This window comes from Spinacia oleracea, chromosome 5, assembly GCF_020520425.1.
Source record: "Spinacia oleracea cultivar Varoflay chromosome 5, BTI_SOV_V1, whole genome shotgun sequence".
In the NCBI taxonomy this organism is placed as follows: Eukaryota; Viridiplantae; Streptophyta; class Magnoliopsida; order Caryophyllales; family Amaranthaceae; genus Spinacia; species Spinacia oleracea.
The window spans coordinates 46,431,697-46,452,488 of record NC_079491.1 but is presented as its reverse complement, the minus strand read 5'-3'; the positions used below and the strand labels follow the sequence as shown (position 1 = coordinate 46,452,488).

General features: G+C 41.1%; 1 long non-coding RNA gene across 1 annotated transcript; it reads right to left on the bottom strand.

Annotated features, from left to right (window-relative positions):
- Positions 1 to 1,785: 1,785 nt before the first annotated feature.
- LOC110805880 (uncharacterized) lies at positions 1,786 to 3,897 on the bottom strand. Its single transcript, XR_002538139.2, has 3 exons — positions 3,081 to 3,897; positions 2,631 to 2,695; positions 1,786 to 1,935 (listed from the first exon to the last, which is right to left on the bottom strand). It is a non-coding gene; the product is annotated as an uncharacterized lncRNA (long non-coding RNA).
- Positions 3,898 to 20,792: the final 16,895 nt, after the last annotated feature.

Below are 20,792 nucleotides of genomic sequence, written 5' to 3'. Positions count from 1 at the left end.
TTTTTCCCTAAACCACTCGTCAGTCATAATTTAAGAATGTACTCTAAAGTTGTCAATCGTGTACAATATTAACACATGAATATTATATCTTCGTCGTTTCGTTTTATATAAAAGGTCTTGCACGCACCCGATTTACAATAAATTTATTTTACATTGACGTAACTTACCTAGTTTTTGGCAACTTTTACAATGTTTTGATTAACTTTTAATATTATGAACAAAAATTAATGGATAAACATTTTAAAGGGTTGCATGGTTACCTTTATAAATTATTAGTGATTTTGAAAGGAAAATTATTATTAAAAAGAAAATGTTGTCACTAGAAAATAGATGACTTTTATATTATATTGGGATAACTTTTAACCATTTTAAGGTAACTTTACCTCCGCCTTACAATATTTATTGTACACCACCTTTTTGTAGACACCTAATTTGTGTCTCTCCTAAAGTGTCTTATGACTGAACCAAAAACAAGGTTTCTTAGAGCAACTCCAATGGTTGCATTTAGGGACTTGCTTGCAATTTCCAAAACTTTCAAGCAAGTGGCTTAACCATTGGAGCAATTTTGTTAAATTAGCTAGACAAAGCAAATTAGCTCTACCAAGCTAATTAGCTTGGAAAAAAATAACCTTTTATTTCCTAATTATTAGGAAAGTAAACGTAAGAATAGAATAAAAAATTAAAAAAAGAAGTTAAAACAAAATTCAAGCTACTTGCTACCCATTGGAGCATGTTGTTGCTAGAAAATGTTGTTGCTTGAAAAATTGATGTGGCATACCAAGCTACAATGATATTAGCTAACCATTAAAGATGCTCTTACTTGGTCCGACTTTAATCATGTGGGCCCGTAATCACAAAAAGAAAAAACGTCATTTCACTTCTTCATCAAACATAAAAACACATTTACAAACATCTTTCAATTGCTTTTGGGCTCGGTTCATATCTTAAAGCGTAGAAAGACCATTAATGACACGGATTAACCTAATTAATCTGTTGTCATTAATATTCTCAAATCTTTCAGAATATGTCAAATCAAAGCCAATAAGCACGGTTTAATCACGCATTAAATTGACTCTTTTCAACTTAAAACTCTCAAAAAACTTCATTTTCATTATCTCGATCTATTTTATAAGTGCAGAATTGTGGTTAGTATAGTAAATATACTTTTGGTATCCCCCTTATAAAAGACTAAACTACCTTCCAAACTAAATTTGATTATTTAGTGATTTAAAAAACTGATTGGAATAACAAATGAGGAAATTGATCCAGTCAACTCTTTCTAACACGAGGTAGAACAATAAATCACGCATAAAATCTTTCTCATGGGAAGTGTAACAACAAAAGTCAACAAAGAGGTAAGTTATTTTGATTAAGAATCATAAAATCAGGAAAGCAACCTATAATCTCCCCTTTTCGTTAATAACAGTCAAAGAAGAGAAAAAAGAAATCCGATTCACCAAACCCACCAAACTTAAACATCTCTCTACGTGTTAGAATATATATGTAAATATTATGTATTAGGGAATGATTTAGCAAATCATGCAATATTGGTAGGCGTTTATATTCCCATACGTAATTATAGCCTAGGATAGTTAGCTCCATAAATATCTCTCGTTATTATAGCCTAGGATTGCTCTGTATCTGTAACACCCCGACCTCTAATTCATTTATTAAAGCATAATTAGCAGCGGAATTAACCTAATTTGGTCGGTACATTACCTGCCGTAATTCCCTCTTGGAAATTACAAGGCAACTATCATAACATAAGCTATCAAAACCCAAATTATTATAATAATCCTTTATATTCCCAAAATACAAGTACATAAATTACTAAAAGTCTTTAATTAAACTATTAAAACATTAAGCATAAACTAGGTGAATATTAATAAAGTGAAGTTCCTCGCCATTACTCGTGTCCATTGTTCCCCGCAGTACCTAAAACAGAAAACAAAATGGTGAGCCGAAGACTCAGTAACCACTACCCTAGCAACGTAAATTCATTTCAACTCATTTTATTTAATAACACAGGGAGAATAGAATAAGTAAAACATTTAATAAAACATCATATTTAATTCATTCATAAACTTTGCAATTTAACATGCTAGTTGTCGGCAAGTACGAACCGTGAAGGAATTCTCCACTGGGCCTGGGCCCATAAGAGCCTGGGCTCATCATTGTAACATGGGCCTGGGCTCATAACCATGGGAGCTTGGACTCATAATCCATGGGTGGACAGGTGTCCGTGGTGCATGCATGACCGATAGATAGGAAGATGGTAGTTTATATACCGCCAGACAAACTATGTCTTTCACTTTCATTTATCATGTTTTATGTATTTTTACTAAGCCTTGGCTTGATTTCAATTGAAATAGCATAACTCTTTTTAGATCATAAAACATCATTTAGATCCTGGGATCCATAAAACATCATTTCATTCATGGCATCATATAAATATCATTTTATGAGAAAACACTCAAATCATATTATAAAGAATAATTCAAACAAATCATAATTCATTCCCACAATCCATAAAACATGTCAAAACATTTAATTCATAAATTCAATCATAACGTTATATTTTCATAAATCATATTTATAAGGGGATTGCGGGTACTAGCAATAGCCGTTACCTCACTTCCATGATTTCGATAAGGATTTTTGTTGGTTCGTTCGTCCTGAGCTCCGAGTCCAATTTCTTTCAAAATATTAAATAATTGAATTAGTTATTGAAATGATAAATAATTTAACTCAATATTTTCGAAATTTTATAAATAACGAATTTTCTAATAATAATGTTGAAAATATATAATTTCATAATTTTAATTGAAAATATTATTAAACACAATTTTAGAGAAAAAATATATGTTTTCTCCTAAATCGATTCACGCAAAATTTTATTTAAATTGTCCTTGATAAATCAATCTAGTAACTCATTTCAATTAAATCGATAATTAAATTTATTTGCCTTTCCTGAAAATAATAAATAATATATTAGTAAATAATTATATGATAAAACTTTGTTAAAACATGAAAATTAGTAATTAAGAAATCTGAAAATAACAATTCAGTTTTCAACTCACCAAGGCCCAATTTGAATTGGCCTAATCCTTAAATTGAGTTTTAAAGAAAATGAAAACCAAAGTTTAAAATCTGATTTTTGGCTTTTGGTTTTCTGGGAAGGGCACGAGCGAAATAGAGGAAAAAGGGAGGAGTGGAGGAGGGAAGATTGAGGTGGCTGGCTTGGGTGGGTGGCGTCGATTAATGCGACGGTGATGGTGGGTGGTTCTCGGCGGCGGAGCAGCGAAGGAATGAGTGGTGAGTTGCGCGAAGGAAGGAAGAGGCAGGGGAGATTTGTGAGGGAGAGTTTTGGGGGTTTTGGGCGGAGCACCGGGGTTTTTGGGGCGGCGGTGATCGGTGTGTAGGTTGGTGATGGTGGGCGGTGGTGGAGCGCGATGGGGGTGGTGCGGCGAGTTAGAGAAAGGGGAAGAAACAGGGGAGGGGGCAGGGGTGTCGTGAAAGGAGGAGAGAGAGGAGATGGAAGCCGGTGGTGTGGGTGCGGTGGTGCTGGAGGGCGATGGTGGTCTGGGTGGCTGGGGATGGTTGGGAGCGTTGGTGCTACACTGGTGGTGCCGCAAGGGAAGAAAACGGAAGAAGGAACAGGGGCGTGAGTGGTTGCGGGGAAGGGAGCGAAAATAAGGGTGTGTTGGGTCGCGTTTTGCCGGAGATGGTGGCGGAGGTGAGGCGGGTAAATGGTGGTGGAGGTGGCTGACGATGGAGGTGAAAGAGAATGGGGGTGGCGGTTGACAGTGGTGGTGTTCACGGTGGTTTTTGGTGGTGGTTTGAATCACAGGAAAACAAAGGAAAGTGGATTTGAATTTTGATTTGGTTTCTGAAATTGAAATGGGTTTTGTAAGTATGTAGAGTGATGAACAAGGAGAATTCCTTGGTCTCCAAGGCATGAATGTAGACAGATTTCAAGGAAAGGGAGTAGAAACATACGTGGGGAGGAAGAAGAGAAATGAAACTTTTCTCTTTCAAGGGCATTTTTGTAATTTCACAAGATTAGGCCAAAATTCTGAAAATAGGTTTCTAATTTTAGGAAATTAATTAGAATAGAAATGCTTAACTAAAACTAAGTTTTGAAATAATTCTTTATAAAAATATCGTTAACGGAAAATAAATTTAGTTTTCGAATATAATAAGAACGTTTCGAAATTATTAAAAAGCCGAAATAAATTACAAAATAACTAATATTTAAAAGTAGCCTAAGCTCGTAAATATGAAATTAAATTATAAAATCTGAAAAATAAATCGTGTAACAATATCAAATTTCAAGCGAAATAAAACTTCATTAATTAAAATAAAGTTCGAAATTAGGATTTAAAACGATTTTAAGCTAAATAAAAATAATTAAGCATAACTAATCGAGTTTTAAAAATTCGGGGTATTACAGTATCAGTTAGTATATTAGCCTAATTCCCCTAATGAAATAATCCAATGAATTACATTCTTTCATGATATCAGATTAGGGCACGATTCTCTCTACTGCTTTCGCCGTGCCCTATAATCTATGCCCTCTCATCTTAATTCTCTCCTACTTTCACCATGTAACTGACAACCCAAAACCACACCCCCAATAAAAGTGACAACCTTAAACAGAGTACAGAAAATAAAAGAATTGGGTTCAACACCATCTTTTTTCATACAGTCATATAAAACTATAGCTCCATGAAACAACCCATGTACGACATACCCACGAATCAGAGCGGGCCAAAGGAAGGAATTTGGGTGCTGAACTTGGTTGAATATGGCGCGAGGGTAGCCATTAATGGGTGATGGAGGTTGGTGAGAACGCGGATGAGTTTGGTGAGGACAAATCTATTTTATTCCAGGCCGCAACGGTAAATGCTCACATGGAAGACTTTGAGGTGGTTGAGATGACTGCAGGCGGGGTTCTAGGTTGAACCACATTTACAGGCGGGGTTCGATTCTGCAGTATCTCAAGATTGCCTACTATTATTTTTTGGTTTTGGTTATAATTTTGAAGTTATGCGCAAAAGAGTTAAAAGACTAAAGTTTAATATTGTAAGACTTTGTTTTTTTCCATACAATATTTAAAGAATCGTGTTACTTTAAATTAGTTTGTTCATAAGTCATAAGACTTTATAGTGTACTTTTTTTATTTTTTGCTAAAGGTGTATTGTTACTTTGAGATTGATGATATCTAATTTTTTTTCAGATGAATTTTTTGAATAATTTTTTTTCTTCTTGCAAATTGTTTGTAATGATTAATTGTAATAACACGATTTTAATTTTTATATGTATACTCTCGCACGCATCGTGTGCATATAAGACTAGTCTATCTATCTATCTATCTATCTATACTATATATTAAAAGACGTTTACAATCAAGTTCATCTTCCACGTGACGCTCTCCCTCTTCCTTCTTAAAGGGTGGTACTCCATTCATTTACAAACAATAAAAAAATAGAAATATTGTTTATGTAAGACTCGAACCCTCGACCTTAAGTTTCAACAATAAAGACTTATCAACCAACCTATATGTCATATTTGATTTCTTTCTTTCCAAACAAAATATAACAAATGACAAAATAGTGAAGAAAGAAAAAAAATACGCATTTAATCACGTTCTTTGTATGTAATGGAATAAATATGGGTTTTCATGTAATGACCCAGGACATCGCCCGAGATCAAAAACTAGTTACATGCTAAAAACTACATTAACCATTTCATAATCGCTCATCAAATTTAATCACAATTCGACCTTACGTGAGTGTGCCCTATTAAAGGCTCGTAAATCCCTAAGACCCAAACAACCTTGGTAATAATTATGAGGAGCCTTACCTAAATTCATTTTATTTCCTTATTGTCATTTTCATTCCATTCATCTGATTTGTATTTACGATATTTGAATCGTTTAACTCGCGTATTAATGTGTAGGTACAATATTGATTAATCATGTCATTACTAACTTGTTTTTCATAGGGTTTGATGGATGATTTGTGTATTTAATGTACATATTAATTTCTATTAACTCATTGTATTTTGTAGGGATTTCACTAATGCACGAATCATCCATTAAATATGATATATTTGTTCATCTAATAATGTTTATTTAACCTTTTAATCGCTTAAATAACAAAAACTGAAGCAAGCGCTAACGCTGGTGTACGGGGTGTCCTACCGGCACCACGACCTGGTACCGGCAGAACTCCCCGTATGTAAACTTAACCTGCAGGTAATCTGGTCATCTTAGGTAAATATTCTCTACCGGCATTATTTGCAAGGCCCCTTCCGGCATTATCATGAAGACAACCAACCAAGGGTCACTATCAACAGGTCGCTATCTAACCACAAGGGACCTACCAGATCGTACCCTTGGATTGGTCTATATAAGGAGCACCTCATTTATTGATATGAGGTACACAAACACTTAAACACACTTCTTTCTTACTCTCTAAACATCTCTTAATCATCTCTTAATCTCTCAGTAATCTTACTTAAGCATCGGAGGGGGGATCCTCGAACCACCCCCGAGGCTAGTTAATCCATTCTGTTGTGCAGATACCAACCGGCTCACGACAGGAATCCAGTATCCCACAGTCAGATGTTCTCATTCCACACCCGGAACAATTGGCGCTAGAAGGAGGGGACCTTATCCCTTGAAACGGTAGAACAGTCAGCATGGATTTCTCACAGAAAGATGGTAAAAAATCAAAGAAAAGTCAAGAAAAAGCAACAACCCCGCAACCGGCGACAACCTCCAAGTTCCAACCCTCCCTTCTAAACCCCGCCCATCCATCACAAGCACAATCAGTTATAAGCCCAGCAACAAAAAACACCTCGATACCGGCACAAAAGGAATTCACAGTGGAGGACGATGATGAGTTAGAAATAGAAAGCCCTGCCAGAGAGCAACCGAAAACTCCGCTGGAGCAGACGCTGCAGGAGCGCCTGTCTCCCCTGTCGGAAGTATTCACGGGAGAGCAATTGAAAACACTGTCAGCGGTGATGGCCGCTTTGTCAGAGCTACCAGCCTCGCAGCAGCTAGGGTCAGTCGGCAGTCTAAGAAAGACCAGGTCGGCGGTTCCCAGTTACCTGTTAGGGATCTCCTAACCGCCCTGAATCAAGAAAACACCCCGGAAAAAAGAAAGCGCTCGGATCCGGCGGAAACAGAATGGCCTGAAACAGAGCAAGTCCCAATCGCGGAATATGAGCGAAGAGCGCCGGTTCTACAGATAGCTAGACGGCAGACAATCCAGCCAAAGGATTCTCCTCTGTGCCGAGAAATCCTAGAAGAAAGGATGGAAAGGATAAAAATCCCGACAGGGAGATACGATGGGACGACGGATCCGGAGGATCACTGCACCACATTCGAACAGCACATGATGCTGTACACAGATTCTGATGCCATGTGGTGCAAAGTATTCCCATCCACACTCTTAGGAGTTGCAGCGAGCTGGTATAAGGGCATAGAGGCACACTCCATATACAGTTTCCGACAGCTGCAGGCGTCGTTTTTGTCACGATTTGTGAGCAAACAGAAGAGAAAGAAATCGTCGGGAGAGTTGATGTCGTTCGCTCAAAGAGATAGAGAGCCGTTAAGAGATTATCTCACCCGCTTTAACAACGAATCAATCACTATTCCCAATTTGCAGCAGGAGGTTGCTGTTCTGGCTCTGATGAGGGGAATGCAAGAGTGCGAATTCAAGAAGTATCTCAGCCGGAAGTCATACACCAATCTGGGTGACGTCCTGCACAAGGCCAATGAGTACATCAGGGGGGATGAAATGATGAAGATCTCCAATGTGGTAGTGGCAACCGGCGGAAATGTCAGGTACAATCCAGGCTATAACCCGCAGGCGGGAAAAGGAGGAAACAATTTTCATCAGAGCAATAATCAGCAAGGGGCAAGCCAGAGAAACCAGAATAACAGAAATGCCAATCCATAGGGGCAGAGAAGCCGGCAAGACAGAAGGGAGTCCAGAGGACTCTTTGATAATTACACTCCGCTGAACACACCGCGGACGGCAATTTATAACATAAACAACAAGATGGACGGCTGGAGAAGGCCGCCACCAATGCAGAGTAGGGAAAGGAATGTCAAGAAATTATGTGACTTCCATAATGAGCACGGCCACCTAACAGAGGACTGCAGAGACCTCAAAGACAACATTGAGGATATGGTCAGAAAGGGGTATTTTTCACAGTATAGGGCGAGGCAAGGAAATGGTAACAACAACTCGGTGGGGGGAAACCCTACCAATTCATACCGGCCACAACAGCAAAATCAACAACAATACCCTAGAATCGAGCAGCCATATTAGCCACCTAGAGTCGAGCAAAAACAGCCGGAAACCAGTGCCAGAGCAGAACAGAGGGATGGCGGGAAAAAACCACCCGTGTATGTAATTTCTGGTGGTCCAGTCCACGGAGGGACAATAAGCAGCGCCAGTAGAAGCTTGGAGGAACGCAGGCACATGGTAAACTATCATAACACAAGAGTGTGGCCTAACCCACCCAGCATACCAGTGATGAAGTTCTCGGAATCGGATTGCAGAGGCATCATTTTCCCGCATGATGACCCGCTAGTTCTTACAATCGATATAGCAAATGCCGATGTGAACAGAGTACTGGTAGACGGCGGCAGCTCAGCAAACATCATCTTCTGGGAAGCCTTCAAACAATTGCACATACCAGAGGACGAGCTTCAAAGGGTGAACTACCCAGTAATCGGTTTCTCAGGATCTACAGTGTACCCAGAGGGTAGTATACGGCTTCCGGTGAAAATCGGAGAAGGATCTGAAATGCGAGATCTCATGGTGGATTTCCTAATCATTAAAGTACCAGCGGCCTACAATGTGATCATCGGTCGCCCATTCATACATGACGTGCAGGCGGTAGTCTCCACCTATCACTTGACAATGATATATATGTCGAACCTGGAAAGGCCGGCAAAGATAAGGGGAAGTCAGTTGGCGGCAAGATCCTGTTACTTGACTGCTTTGAGAACACCGGGAAGAATGGTCCCAGAAGTAAACTTGACTACTGAGACGGCAAGGCAAGAGGTACACTTGACTACTAAGCCGGCAAGACAAGAACAACTGCCAAAAAAGAAGAGCTGCACAAAAAGGGGTCGAACCGACCTGAACATGGAACACTTTGATGAGAGGCCGGTATCAGCACCAAGACCAATGCCAGATGGTCTGACAGAAAATATCGAGCTGGAGGTTGGAAACATGGATAGAACAGTCGTGATCGGTACAGAAATGGGGAGTGACATGAAGGTCAACCTCATAAGCTTGTTGAGGGAGCACGCGGACATCTTCGCATTCTCGGCGGATGAGATGCCTGGTATCGATCCAGAGATAATGGTCCACCGGTTAAACGCCGACAGAAATGTTAGGCCTGTACGGCAGAAAAAACGTAATTTCTCCACGGAAAAATGGCATCAATACAAGAAGGGGTGGATAAACTGCTGGCGGCAGGTTTTATTGAGCCATGTGACTACCCTGAATGGTTGGCAAATGTAGTAATGGTAAAAAAGTCAAGTGGGTCATGGAGAATGTGCGTAGATTTCACCAACCTTAACAGGGCATGTCCGAAAGATTTCTACCCACTACCACGGATTGATAGGCTGGTAGACTCTACTAGCGGCCATGCAATGCTCAGTTTCATAGATGCTTTCTCAGGGTATCATCAGGTCAGCCTGCATAAATCAGACAGGAAGAAGGCGGCCTTTATCACGGATGCAGGAGTTTTCTGTTATAAGGCAATGCCATTCGGGTTAAAAAATGCAGGGGCAACGTATCAAAGGCTGGTCGACAAGGTGTTTGCCGACCAAAAAGGCAGAAACGTGGAGGTCTATGTAGATGACTCTATCGTAAAAAGCCGGAAGGAGGAGGATCATGTTAGCGACCTCCGAGAAACTTTTGAAACTTTGAGAAAATACAGGATGAAATTAAACCCAAAAAAATGCGTCTTCGGAGTAAGGTCGGGAAAATTCCTGGGTTTCTTGGTCAGCGAGCGTGGCATAGACGCTAACCCTGAAAAAGTAGATGCAATCATCAGTCTGCCGCAACCCAAAAGCCTAAAAGACATACAGCGGTTGACAGGAAAAATGGCCGCCTTAAACAGATTTGTGAGCAAGTCGGCAGATAAGCAAATGCCTTTCTTCACAACCTTGAGGCAAAACAAGAAGTTCAAATGGGGGCCGGCAGAGCAAGAGGCTTTTGAAGCTCTAAAAAGTCACCTAAAGAACCTGCCAACAATAGCAAGGGCAAAAGAGGGCGGCAAATTACAATTGTACATATCGGCGTCGCCAAAAACAGTTGCAGCAGTACTGGTAGCCGAAACAGAAAACAAAGGGCAGCAGCCGGTATATTTTGTGAGCCATGTGCTAAACGGCCCAGAAACAAGATACACGTTGGTGGAAAAAATGGCATATGCAGTCCTCATCGCGGCTAGAAAGTTAAGACCATACTTTGATGCGCATACAATCGAAGTGCTAACAAACTTTCCTCTCGAAAAAGCCATCAGCAAGCTAGATACATCAGGCCGGTTGCTAAAATGGGCAATAGAGTTGTCCGAGTTTGACTTGGAATTCCGGCCAAGAACTGCAATCAAAGCCCAGGCATTGGTGGACTTCATAGGTGAAGCGTCATACCAAGAAGATGAAGTACAAGCTGAAGTATGGGATGTGTCAGTGGATGGTTCAACTGCACAGACAGGCAGTGGGGCTGGAATAATCATGAAATCGCCAACAGGAGACATTTTTGAGTATGCTATAAAGTTTATGTTCAACGCGTCAAATAACGAGGCAGAATACGAGGCAGCAATTGCCGGCATCCAAATGTGCCTCGCAGCAGATGCCAAAAGAGTAATACTGACAACAGACTCCCAGCTGGTAGCAAGTCAATTCAGCGGAGAATATGAGGCCAAAGAACCTTCAATGGTCAAATACCTGGAGAAGTTGAGGTCAGTGTCGGCTCAGCTAGAGAAATTCAGCATTAATCTGGTACCCCGAGCAGAAAACACACTGGCAGACGCACTATCAAAGTTAGCAAGTTCAAATGTCGCCGACTTGAAAAGAACAGTCATGATGGAAGTCATGAATAAGCGAAGTACGGAGTCGGAGGTAATACGGGTCATGGCCATCACAACTACCTCAGAATGGTACGATAATATCCAAACATACATACAGACTGGAGCCCTACCAGCAGATTTGGCAGAAGCCAAAAAGACAAAAAGGGACGCGGTTTGGTACATCATCCTGTGGGGACGGTTGTACAAAAAGTCATTTAGCCTGCCATTCTTAAGGTGCCTGACAGCATTCGAGTCAGCAAGGCTGATCGAAGAGATGCACGAAGGAACATGTGGGAACCATGCCGGTGGAAAACCCCTTACCATCATCTGTCAAAGGCAAGGCTATTACTGGCCAACAATGTTAGAAGATTGTCGAGCTTATGTAAAAAAGTGCGAGAAATGTCAAAAGTTTTCAGCTGTGATAAACTTGCCAGCCAATGATTTGATGCCCGTTCTGAACCCAATCCCATTCGCACAATGGGGAATGGATATTGTTGGACCATTCCCAATGGCGGCTGGAGGACGCAAGTTCTTAATAGTAGCAGTGGACTATTTCACCAAGTGGATAGAAGCAGAGCCGGTAGCAAAAATAACGGCAAACCAGGTGAAAAAGTTCATATGGAAAAATATAATAACAAGATTCGGGCTGCCGCAGGCAATAGTTTTTGATCATGGATCACAGTTTGATTGTGCACCCATACAATGCTTCCTGGGATTATACAGAGTAAAGTTAGCTCACTCGTCAGTATGTCACCCACAGAGCAATGGGCAAGCAGAGGCGGCGAATAAGCAAATCCTGGCTGCACTGAAAAAGAAGCTAGAAGACTGTAAAGGCAAATGGGCAGATCTTATGCCAGAAATTCTGTGGTGCAACAGAACTGCTATCAAGGAGGCTACCGGCGAGAGTCCATTTAAGTTAAGCTTCGGGTCTGAGGCTGTCATACCGGCAGAAATGGCTCTGCCAACCATGCGAATCCAGCATTACGATGAGGAGAGAAACGATCAGCTGCTGCGACATCAGTTGGATTTCATGCCAAAAATCCGCATGAAAGCAGAAATCAGTTCGGCAGCATACAAAAGCAGAATGAGCAGAGCACACAACAAGAAAGTGAAACACCGACCTCTAGGAGTAGGAGACCTGGTACTGCGGAGAACGGCGGCAACAGGAAAAGGAAATGCTCAAGGAAAGCTGACAGCCAATTGGGAAGGACCATACCAGATATGGGAGGAAATTGTTCCTGGATCATACCGGTTAATGCAAATGGATGGTACCGCGCTCAAAAACTCCTGGAACGCCAGTACTCTGAGAAAGTACTATGTTTGAAAAAACTGTAATGATGATGTATGAGCAGACTGATTGCAATAGCAGTCTGCATTTTGCTGTTATGTATAATTAGGGCGGTCCTCAAATACGACCAGTCCATAAATGAAGGAAGAAAAAAGCAAAAAACAAACGCTGCATAAATCAACACGCAAAGGTAATGTATGGATGTGATCAGTAACAGTAAAGAAAATAAATGACGTTTGGGCACTTTACTGCGAAGCGTAGCAGTCCATAATAAGTTGATGTGATTAGTAACTTTGGAGAAAATAAATGCCGTTAAGGGGCACTCCATTGTGAAGCGTAGCATTCAACGAAGTGTATGGATGTGATCAGTAACAGTAAAGAAAATAAATGCCGTTTGGGCACTTTACTGTGAAGCGTAGCAGTCCATAATAAGTTGATGTGATTAGTAACTTTGGAGAAAATAAATGCCGTTAAGGGGCACTCCATTGTGAAGCGTAGCATTCAACGAAGTGTATGGATGTGATCAGTAACAGTAAAGAAAATAAATGCCGTATGGGCACTTTACTGTGAAGCGTAGCAGTCCATAATAATGTTGATGTAATTAGTAACTTTGGGAAAAAATAAATGCCTTTAAGAGGCACTCCATTGTGAAGCATAGCATTCAACGAAGTATAAAAATGAGATCAGTAGCCGTAAACGAAGTGTATGGATGTGATCAGTAGCTGTAAAGAAATTAAATGCCGTATGGGCACTTTACTGTGAAGCGTAGCAATCCATAATAAACTGATATGACTAATAGCTTTAGAGAAAATGAACGCCATCAAGGTACACTCCATTTCGAAGTATAACATTCAACAAGTTAAACAAATCATATCAGTAGGAGGAACATTCATTTCGAAATATAACATTCAACAAGTTGGCAAGATAGTAATACCGGCATAATTGGAAGTATCATACGCAAAATGAAGTAAATATGAAATCAAAAATTACTTGTTATAAATACATGGCCACAAAAGGAAACACACGAAAAACCGACAGCCATCACCCAAAAAACTTGCGAAGTGATTAGCTGATAACAAGGCACAAAGGGATGCCGAATAAAACCGACACCGCCACAATAATACGATGTTCTAAATTAAAATTACATCAACATTAAAGTGCCCTAACAGCATTTGCCAAAAAATCAAAAGCCAGCCGCCAAAACATAAAAATCCTAACAAGTATGAGGCCGGCTGGGAAAAGAAGAAGATCCGCAAGAGGAGGGAGGTGATGACTGCCGAAACCGTCAAACGGCATGCTCATCATCAGACCAATAGGCTGCTTCCGGAACATCCAAGGGAGGCAGGGTCCTCTGATTAGCATTGCAAATCACCGCCTCGGGTAGCTCCTGAGGCTCAAAGCCGGTTGCAACCTTATACAACTCTTTCTCCTCATAACCATCCTCAAACTCTTGCCAACCATCCTCGTCCAGCTTCTTCACATGGCAAACGACCCGATGCGCAGCATACCAACCGCCGTTATGGCGCAGAGTCAGAATGTCGTTAAACCAGTCAGACTGAAGAAGTTTATCAACAGCTTTCTTGGCGGCAGATTTCTTCACTCCCGGCAAGCTTTCACTAACACTCGTCAGCTGTTGATCCAAGCCGTCTGCTCTCTCAGTCTCAGCCTGCAGCCTAGGCTCAATATCCTTGAGCCGTTTATTAGCCGCCTCCAAATCAGAAGCCGCAGTATCCAACTTCTTCTTGCTGTCTTCCAGCAAAGACTCAGCATCCTTAGCCCGCTTCCTTAAGTCGGCCATATCAATGTTGTTCTGAGTCAGCTGCAGCTGATTCCAGCGATAAACATAGTACAAGTCCATGCTGGACTGAACGGCCTGAATATAAAACAAGGAAGGGAATCAAAACAGCCCTCAATCGAAAGAACATATTGCAAATAAAAAATATATGTATAATAAATGTATATACAAAAAACAAGATAACATACCTTGTAGAGGTCATTAAAGTGTTGAGCAGCAGGGGCATCAATCTGACCTTGTGGCCTGTCAGCAGGCATTATCAAATCTTTAAAAGCACGGTAGCCTAAGTCACCACCGTCCTTAGCTGAGTCAGTAGCCACCGACTCCCCACACAACAGGTCAATGGTGGGATAAAACTGATCTGTAGGTTCGCCGCCAGGAGTCTCGAACCATGACTTCATTTGCGGTGGAATTTTGAAAGGAGTATCCTCGATCCAACCACCGGTGCGGAGGGGTAGGTGATAATTCAGCCTAGAATCCCCAGACTTGTTCTCGCTGCGACTGACAGGAGGCATACTAGAATTACCACCGGTAACAGCAGCAAAAGTAGCTTGGCGGTGGAAGTCCTCAATAAATCCGCCGACAGGACCCTCGTCCAAAATCTCAATAGAAGCTTGAGGAGACGGCTGCACTTGAAGGGTGGTATCAGTAGTTTTCTTGGCGGCAGACTCCAAGACAGGCTCATTCGTCTCGAAATCGGCGAGAACATCATCCTCACCGGTGGCCTTTGCCCTCTTAGTCGGATTAGACCGGCTGGAATTAAGAGACGACCTTTTTCGGCGGGTTCCACCTCGGCCTGTAGGATTGGATTGCATTGTGGATGAGGGCGGAGCTTGAGAAACAACAACAGAGGAGGATTTGGATTTGCAGGCGGCACTCACGCGATTCTTCGCAACAGTGGTAGTAGAGCGACGAGAGGAAGCTCGTGTCGAATACGTTGATATTGTGTCGTATTTAGCTTTAGGTCGAGGAGGCTGCGTGCACACAGGTCTCCAATTCTCGTCAAAACCAAGAAGTTCTCTATCCAAGGTTTTCGTACCTGAAAAAGACGACAAAGGAATTAATACCGGAAAGACACTTGTACAAAATAAAGGAAAAAATGAGTATTTTTAGCCGGGCAAATCAACTAATGGTGTGTTTACCAAAGCAATGAGTATTGCATAAGCCGACAGCAGACAACGGTTGGCTACCCAAAATATAATAGGCATTAGGAAGCCAATTTCTATTTACAACCTGCTTTTTGCTGAGGCCGACATCAAGAATGTCGCACTCTAAATAATCAAATGCTTTTCTTTCCCGACGGCCCAAACCACGCTGGTTATACTGCTCCATTCGAGGCCTAGGTTTGGTAAAAGTCCGCCGAAGAAGAAAATTGTCGGGAACTTGAACAAAATAAAAACGATCCTGCCAGTCTTTACAACTCGACAGAGGAGGATGCACAGTCTTCCTTTTTGTTGCACTATAGGCCGACATCCACCCTGTCTCACCGTCCTTCTTTAACCACAGCAACCGCTTGAATAAATTTAATGTCAGCGGCCATTGCTTAAACAGACACAACCAGACAAAAGAAATAACGGTTCTGATAGTAGTAGGTGTAACCTGGGCCAAACAGACATTCCAGGCGCGAAATATCTTCTCAACGAAAGGATGCAAAGGAAAGCGAAGCCCAAAATCAAAATGCTTCGCATACACAGCAATATGGCCGGGAGGGCAATCAAAAATTGTAGCACCTTCAGCCGGCACTACCAACTTATATTCAGCCGGTAAGCCAAGAAAAACCCCCCCATGCACTACATGATTCTTCTTAATAATCAACTCGCGCCATGTCGTCAAAATCTTTGTCGTACGAGGAAGATTCTCTAAAGGGGGAAGCTCTTCTTTCCTGTGAACGTCCGTGGCGTCGTCGGTAAAATAAGGCTGCTCCTTAGCCTCATCCGCAAGAACTTCGGCCACTATAACATCGGCAGGATCATCATCATCTGAGCCAATACCCTCATCGTTGGCTTCCATACCCTCATCGTTGGTTTCCATACCATCCCTACCAGACACGTCGGCTTCATCGCCACCACCACTTCTGTGTTCGTCAACACCCTTACCGGCGGAATCCTCAAAAATGGAGTCACCATCAGAATATTCGCCAATAGCCATATCAACATCGTCAGTAACAGGCTCTTTACCAGGGCGGCGGCCGCTAGTGCTAGCCGGTTGTTCTGGTGCCATCCTATCAGCCTGACCAAAAGAAACACCGAAGTTGCCAGTATTAGTTCCATACTGCCCATGGCCACTACCGGCGGAATCCAAAAATTCCCGATAAGAGCGAATGTGATATCGCACTGAAATAGGGGAGACATCTAAAACGGGCTCGGTAGCCGGAGTAGGGCGTTCATGAGACTGCATTTCCCTTATCATTCGAGACCGCAGTTGATGTAGGGCAAAGAAATGCTCTCTCTCAGCCTGACTCAAACCCTCGTCATACACCTCACGAATGGCGGTCCGTCTTAAATTAGATTGAAAGTACGGCTCCTCCCGGGCCCAACTACAATTACTCTCTCGAGGAACACTCCAACCAGAAAACCCAGAAGGTTGAGAAGAAGGATTGTCCCCGCCCAAAGTTTTGGTCATTTTCGAGGCGGCGGGTAGTAAAAAGTTTAACACAGCAAAGAAAAGCAAAAAGCTAAGAAATTAAAGAGGAGCAGAAAAGAGGGGGGGATACCTACGAGTTTTCTGGAGTTTGAAATACAATGAACCACGTCAAAGAGAAACACAGAAAAAACCTACAAAAAACACAGAAACGAAGAAAATCAACCACAAAGATAAGAGAGGGGAAGGAAAACCCAGAATTCAGTAACAAAAGGAAAAGAGGCTAGTAACCTTGGCAAATACAAATCACCACAACAGCAAAGACTTGGTAAAACAGCAACGGAGTTCAACGCAAAACCGCAAGGGAAGAGAGAGAAATCGAAAATTCAAAAGAAGTAAAAATGTTTGAAAAAGTAAATTCTCGAAGTAGTTTTGGGGTCTTATAGGTCAAAGAGGGGGGATGTGAAAGGTCATGCCCCTTAAGTCGAGCAGTTGAAGAGACAGTTACGATCGAAATCAACGGCCCAAAATAAGCACAAAAAATGAGGCGCAGGATGAAGGCCACGTGGAAGAACGTGGCTAGCAATCTCCCGCCACTTGTAGGGTAAAAATTCGAAAAATGGCTAGTAATCTGAAGTATTCCCAAGGTGGCTAGTCGTCCAAATCTTTTTTCAAGGGGGCTAGTCGTCCAAATCTTTTTTCAAGGGGGCTAGTCGTCCAAACCTTTTTCAAGGGGGCTAGTCGTCCAAATCTTTTTTCAAGGGGGCTAGTCGTCAAAATCTTTTACAAGGGGGCTAGTCGTCCAAAACCTTTTACAAGGGGGCTAGTTGTCCAAATCTTTTTTCAAGGGGGCTAGTTGTCCAAATCTTTTTTCAAGGGGGCTAGTCGTCAAAATCTTTTTTCAAGGGGGCTAGTCGTCCAAACCTTTTTCAAGGGGGCTAGTCGTCCAAATCTTTTTTCAAGGGGGCTAGTCTTCAAAATCTTTTACAAGGGGGCTAGTCGTCCAAAACCTTTTACAAGGGGGCTAGTTGTCCAAATCTTTTTTCGAGGGGGCTAGTTGTCCACATCTTTCTTCAAGGGGGCTAGTCGTCCAAACCTTTTTCAAGGGGGCTAGTCGTCCAAATCTTTTTTCAAGGGGGCCATTCGTCCAGATCTTTTTTCCAAAGGACCTAGCAACAAAACTCTTCGTTCAGAGCGAAGGCAGTCGGCAAACTGTTTGCGGTCTTTTCTCAGAAACACTCGCAACACAGTCAGCGCCCGCGCTTCACTCTGAGGGGGCTAGTTGTACCACCAGGTATCAAAATAATACATATTTTTTCCCATTAAACTCAGAGCAAGCGCAACAATTGTCATATATGCGCTTACTCTGAGGGGGCTAGTTGTACGGGGTGTCCTACCGGCACCACGACCTGGTACCGACAGAACTCCCCGTATGTAAACTTAACCTGCAGGTAATCTGGTCATCTTAGGTAAATATCCTCTACCGGCATTATTTGCAAGACCCCTTCCGGCATTATCATGAAGACAACCAACCAAGGGTCACTATCAACAGGTCGCTATCTAACCACAAGGGACCTACCAGATCGTACCCTTGGATTGGTCTATATAAGGAGCACCTCATTTATTGTTATGAGGTACACAAACACTTAAACACACTTCTTTCTTACTCTCTAAACATCTCTTAATCATCTCTTAATCTCTCAGTAATCTTACTTAAGCATCGGAGGGGGGATCCTCGAACCACCCCCGAGGCTAGTTAATCCATTATGTTGTGCAGATACCAACCGGCACTCTCGACAGGAATCCAGTATCCCACAGTCAGCTGTTCTCATTCCACACCCGGAACAGCTGGTACCAACGGTGCCTGTATGTCATAGGCAGGCAATGGTGGCTCCAGTGTGCTGCGCCTAAACAGGTGAGAGCCGTTGGCCATTAGCGCTTGTCGCTGGAGGTTAGTGGCCTTTTGCTTGTGCTAAGGTTGAACGTTTCCGCATCCGGTTAAAAAATTCTAACATTGTCGTTTAAACTCGTTCTCGCATGTACAATTAGGTCCTTAATTGTGCGCTTAGAATTATTAATCATGCGTTAATCGTGTGATTTATCAATTAACAATTTGTTTTGCAGGGGAGATAATTACAAACGAGGGTTGCCTGCAGGATTTGGTTGTGTGCACCATTACCGACAAATTATGCCTGATCCGACGGGGGCTGCTAGCTTCAGGAGGGTGATGCTGGGTGTCGGCGGTAAACGCCGGGTCCAACAGTTCACTCCAAACTCGGCATGCACCTCTGTTTCGTCGCATGCATTCGTGATTAATCCAGACTAATAATTCGACTTATTCGAATTAAATATTCGAGTTCTTCAATTCGTTTGTTCATATTTTTATAATTATCTTGTAGTTAACTTTCTTTGCTTAACTTTAGTTTTATTTTATAGAATAAGGCTATAATACCTCTTATTTTCCAGTAATTATAAATATATTTTATTATATTTATAAAGCATTTTTATTATTTTGAGAATTTAAATCACATTTAAATAGTTATTTAAATGTATTTTATTAATTAAGAATATTTATTATATTAATTAATTATGAAATGAATTTAAATTTCATGTTGGGAATTTAATTGGGTTTCAAAAGTAAAACGATTTTAAATTAATCTAGCCCAATCCAATTCCAAATTCAAGTCCAAACAAATTAAGCAAGCCCATCTTATGTTTGATGAAGCCCGAAAAGGAATCCTAATTCCTAGCATATATTGGAGTTTCCTAACCCTATAAATATAGGTGACCACCCTCAAAATCCCTCACTATTATTCATTAAACCCAAAAGTAAAACCCTAACCCTAAATCTCGCTTTTTTCCGTCGAACTTCTATTTGGCCTTTTTTCTCCTACTTCCGTTTGTTTTCAGACAACATTTTCTTCTTAAAAGTTGTATATCTTAAAAATTTCTCGAACTTTTCTTCAAGAATCGATTGATTTCAAGTTATAAATTAGGAGTTATGGCTGTTTTAAAATACTGATGCCTTCAGTGCTCTCCTCCCCTGTCGTGCGCGCCTCTGTTGCTGCGCCCGCACACCCACGTGCACGCTCAAGCAACAGCTCAACGATGTTGTGCTGTGCCACGCACACCTTTGTCCCTTTTGCTATCTTTTGCGCCCGGTCACATTAATTTGTGATCGTGCCGTGCTATAGGCCGACTTTGTATAAATTCTCTTCTTCCTAATCTATCTCTATTTAAAATTATGTTTTAAATTATGGATTTTTATGATTAATATTGGATTATGACTAATTATGTTGGGATTGGTTATGAACACCAAAGTTGTGAATTTATGTGATTAGATTATTGAGGATTATTTTAATTATAGTGGTTGTACTGTTTAGATTTGAGTATATATTAAAGCTTCAATTTTTATGAGTTTTAATGGTTTAATTACAAACTATGATTAGGGTTTTGGTTTAAATCATATGACTAATTGATTAACATAATTAGATGACAATTTTAATTATGGTAATCAATTATAATTTTCAGATTCGTTTTAAGACTTAAACTGTCAATTTTTTATGGTTTAAACATGAAATTAATTAAATTTCATGCTAGGGTTTTAAACGATTAATTAGAACTATTATTTTATTAACAAACGATTAATTTCTAATTAATTCAAGTGTTTTGAAATTAAATAAAGTTGCCGGAAATTTAATGAACATGGATAATAATTGAATTTCATTATTTTAATGATAGGAGGAGATTTCTAACTTAGAGCTTGAATCACAAAGTAGCCCCCGTACTTAGATATTCAAGATACGTACATGTCTAGGGTGACCACCATTTTCAGGAGGATTCATGTGATCCTTTTATTGTGATTCATACTACTTGGATTCTTATGGATTCATGTTTGATGTTGTGAACGAACATGTTTGGATCATTATGGATTCATGTTTAATGTCGTGAACGAACATGTTTGGATTATTATGTCATTGTGGATTTTAAGTGAACAAGCATGTTGTGATTATTTATGATCGT